General features: G+C 37.4%; 1 long non-coding RNA gene across 2 annotated transcripts in view; it reads left to right on the top strand.

The window, feature by feature from the left end:
- LOC149130767 (uncharacterized) overlaps positions 1–5,000 on the top strand; it is a 64,856-nt gene that overhangs the window by 14,255 nt on the left and 45,601 nt on the right. Inside the window, exon 1 of one of the 2 annotated variants that reach the window (XR_016238716.1) lies at positions 2,099–2,237. The exons of the other annotated variant lie outside the window; for it this stretch is intronic. This is a non-coding gene — a long non-coding RNA (uncharacterized LOC149130767). Of the gene's footprint in view, positions 1–2,098; positions 2,238–5,000 lie in introns of those variants that run through there. 2 annotated transcript variants of the gene reach the window in all.

Genomic DNA, 5,000 nt, shown 5'->3' with positions numbered 1-5,000 from the left:
TGGTTGCTATTTCTAGCAGACCGATCGACCACATAGCGGTTTCCTGTTCAGCCTCGTAGTTGTTGCTGCGCTGCTGGCTTTGTTGTTGTTGTTTAACCCCAGGTAAGCCTGAACGAGCCGCCGCCCCCCCCCCCTCCTCCTCCACGCGCCTGCTTTAATCAAAGGTTTCTAACCGGGGCCGATATATCTGTTTTTCTTTTTCTTTTTCTTTTTATTTGGGCATAGTATATCTAGGACTACGTTATCCAATGTGTCCTTCCGTTTTAAAAGACATTAAGGTGTTATTTGATTTGAGTGAGATTTGCTTGCGATTTTTAGCCGCCGGTCGACGTTGCTAGCGGCGGTATGTTGCTGCTGCTGCTGTTGCAGTTTAGCCCTGGGCCAATTCTGGTCGAGCAGGTTCTATTATAAACCAAAACCATTCCACAGCTTGCCACAAGGGTCTTTCATTCGAAGCCACTGTGTATCTAGGAGTACGGTATTTATGTGTGCTTCTTAAGAAAGGAAAAATAAAAACAAAAAAAAAAACAAAGAAAGAGAAAAAGAAACAAGAATGCAAAAGCATGGTTTGAGGGAAATTTTGCTGCTATTTTTAGCAAATCTAATAACCACGAGGTGTGTAATATACAGCAATGATGCTGACAATGGTGTGTTATCGTAGTAGTAGTAGTAGTAGTAGTGGTGGTGGTGGTGGCGGTGGTAGTTGCGGGTGTTATTTAACCCTAGGTCAGACCCGGTCAAGCAGAACAAGAAACGAAGTGATTTCCAACTGTGGACGATCCCGTCTTCTTTTTCTTTTTCTTTTTTTTTTTTTGAAGGACGTCTAGCTGCTATTTCTACCAGGTGTTGTAGAGATCTCTTTCGGTCTCTCTCTTTCTCTCTCATCTCTCTCTCTCTCAAGCACACACACACATATATATATATACACATATACATAAGGCATATGATGCAATTTGAGGGAGATCTCGCTGCTATTTCTACGAGGTCTATCAACCATATAGAAGTCACAGTTGTGTTCACATACAGAGACATAAAACAGCAAGGTGCAATTTGAGTAAGATTTGACTGCTATTTCTTGCGTGTCGTGCTACCGTGCAAATGCTTTTGTACGTACATAAAAGCATAGGATGCCATTTGAGGAAGATCTGGCTGCTATTTCAACGAGATCTAGCAATCATGTAGACGTCTCTCTCATTGGTTCATACATACATACATAAGACCGTAGGGTGCATTTGAGAGAAATTTGGCTGCTATTTCTTGCACGTCTCACTACCATATCGATGATTTCCTCGTCGGCTACATACGTAAGACGGTAGATTACGTTGAGCTCTCTTCATCGTGTCATTCACATACATTTACAGACTGTAGGACGCAATATGAGGAGAATTTGGCTACTGTTTCTTGCATGTGTCGCCACCATATAGAGATCTTCCTTGGCTCATACAAGTTATACATACACGAGACTAGGGTATGATTCGAGGGAGATTTGGCTGCTATTTCTTGCATGTCTCGTTACCATATAGAGGTCTCCATCCTTGGCTCATGCACAAGATAGTAGGATGCAATATGAGGAAGATTTGGCTGCTATTTCTTGTATATATCGCTACCATATAGAGGCCTCCCTCCCTGGTTCATATATATATGCACGAGATTGTAAGGTATGATTTGAGGGAGATTTGGCTGCTATTTCTTGCATGTCTCGCTACCATGTAGGCGCTTCCCTTGGCTTGTACATTCAGAAGACGGTAGGGTGCGATTTGGTGGGAACTTGGCTGCTCTTTCTAGCAAATTCGGCGATCTAGCAGCAGTACTGGTAGGCAGGTACAATTTAAGTAGCACCGGTGTGTTATTTGTGTACGTGTGCGCATCAGTGTGTATGTGTGGGTTTGTTTGTGTGTAGGGGGGGGGGCTTGTTTGTGCGTGTGGGTGTGTGTCTCGGTGTGTGTGTGTGTGTGTGTGTGTGTGTGTGTGTGCGTGCGTGTATATATTTGCATAAAATTAGTATCCAGATACAATGAAAAATACTACTGTCATATCTTGAAATGTTTCATTCAAAGCGAAGGTGACGACGACGACCACGGTGGTGGTGGTGGTGGTCGCGATAATGATGAAAGAATGATGATGAGATAGGAGTGAGGGTGGGTGGTGGCGGTGTGAGGAGGATCGACCGTGGTTCTGCTTATGCTGTGCGACGCGACTGGACTGGACACCATCGTTGTTACGGGCGTTTAACTAAGGTATACACCTTAAAGCAATTCTTCATACATATATATATATGTGTGTATATATATATATATATATATATATATATATAAACATATGTGTGTGTGTGTGTACATATGTTTATAAAACACACACACACACACACACACACATATATATATATATATATATATATATATATATATATATGTACATACCTACATAAAAATTAATATGAACAGCTCTCCACTAATTGTGGCTGAGGGGTGCTGGATAGCACATATATTGCTAGAAATGAGAGTCAAAACCCTTATACATATATGCACATACATACATATATATGTATATATATATGTGTGTGTGTGCGTGTATGTATGTGCATATCTGTATATATATATGCATATATGTGCATATATATATGTGTATGTATATATATATACATATATATTTGTGTGTATATATATATATATATATACATATATATATATATATATGCGCACACATACATATATGTATGCATATATATTTGTATATGTATTTATATTTTCGGTTTATATGCATGTATATATTTTGTTGTGTATGCGTGTTTGGCATGTATGTAGATATTGGTGTATAAATGTATATGATTATATCCCTGTTTTAATAGAGAGCTATACCGTATGGTTCTAATGTATATCTGTATAGAAGTATATATATGTATATATATATGTGTACGTGTGTACACACATAAATTTATATCACCTGAAAGATTGGAGAACGCCAGTCGTGTCCCAAACCACATTTAATGTATATGTATGTATGTATGTTCATGTATGTATGCATGCATGTATGTGTGTGTGTTCTGTCATGTACTTGTGTATTTGAACATTAAATTTATACGCATACAAGGTGCTCTTGTCAATTATATTTCCGTATGCTAATCTTTCTCTCTCTCTCTCTCTCTCTCTCTCTCTTCGTTCACCCTATGTTTACACACACACACACACACACACACACACACACACACACATGCATATGCGCAGGGGACAGAGTGTGGCCAACATTGCTCAATACATCATGACACAAACGAAGACTACATTCATTCATTCGGTGTGACCTTAGCGTAATTGTCTCTGTTAAATCTTCGGCATTGAGAATGCCAAATCTTCGAATCTATCTATCTATCTATCTATCTATCTATCTACATGCACGCAAACATTGATATTTAGTATGTATATATATATATATATATATATTGATTTTTAATAAGAAAGCGTTGATAGTAACTTCGAGGTCTCGGTCAAATGACGGTGTGCAAAACGAAACTTCGAAGTCACTTTTAACCTTGTAAAAATTAACATATGCGCGCGCGTGTGTGTTTATGTATTCGTATATATAGGCTATGTGTATATATATATATATTGCACATATATATGTATACATATATATGCACACACGCACAGACACACGTATGAAAGGTATTATAATATTTCGCACCTTTACCAATCGACTTTTCACATCAGCAGAGGTAAAATTATTCGGATGGACTCTTCTCTCTCCATCTCTCTTTCTCTATAATATCTATTATATATTATAACTATTTTTCTATTATATTATCCATGCTCCCAAATATAATGTATGTATGTATGAATCTATGCACGTATGAATTTCTGCACGCACGCATGTATGTATGTATTATCTATCTATCTATCTATCTATTTAGACAGATAGATAATTGTCAATACAGTTATATATATATATATATATATATATATATATATATATATATATATATATATATATATATATATATATATATATATATATATATATATTGGTCATTTAATGTGCTAGAAATAGACCACATGTTGTGTCTACTAAGACCTAATGGTTCTCAAACGAAATTCAGCAAAATACCAAAACGTATGCGGACAAGACAGTGAAAATTACAGAAATAAAATAAAACATTATTATCCACGGACCGGTTTCGAAATTAACACAAATGTGCTAGCATCCTGGTAATAAATCCATATTAATTAATATTTGATTTTTTACCCTGTTTTCATTATATATACATACATACATATATATATATATATATATATATATATATATATATATATCAGAGAGAGAGAGAGAGAATAAGATAGATAGATAGATAGATAGATATGTGTATGTGTGAATGCATTTACGTATGTGATGACAGTAGGTTTGCCGACTCGTTAAAAGGGTCTGGACACAGTATGTTGCGACATATTTCTGACTCTGCGTTTGAGTGTTCAAATCTCACAAAAATCACCTTTGGCTTCGATCCCTCCAGGGATGCTCGAATAAAATAGTACTTGCAGGATTGTGGATTTTGGTGGATCTGTAAGAGCAATGTGTGTGTTATCTTGCGGTGCTTTGTTTCGGCCCCGCTTTGTGAGCCCTACTGTGGTTCCTTTCACCGATCGAGATCTGTAACCGCCTATTGCTTTTCCACCACGGATAAATATGCTAACGGATATATATGCGTAACGAGTGCGTGTGTACTTGTTTTCGGTTCAATACATACGTGCATGTATGTATGTATGTATGCATGTATGAATGTGTGTGCGTGTGTAAGTATGTATGTATGTGTGTAAGAGTGTGTGTGTGTGTATGCACATACATATCTAAAATGGAACGATCAGGTATGTAGGGCTCATCTCACGAGACATACGGAAGCTTAGATGGATGTATATCTGCATCTCTCTCATTCTCTTTCTCTCTCTCTCTCTCTCGCTCTCTCTCTCTTTCTCTCTATCTCTCTCTCTCTTTCTCTCTCTCTCTCTCTCTAT

Source organism: Octopus bimaculoides, chromosome 28 (assembly GCF_046866305.1).
Source record: "Octopus bimaculoides isolate indiv1 chromosome 28, ASM4686630v1, whole genome shotgun sequence".
Taxonomy (NCBI): Eukaryota; Metazoa; Mollusca; class Cephalopoda; order Octopoda; family Octopodidae; genus Octopus; species Octopus bimaculoides.
This window is presented reverse-complemented; position numbering and strand designations above follow the sequence as displayed.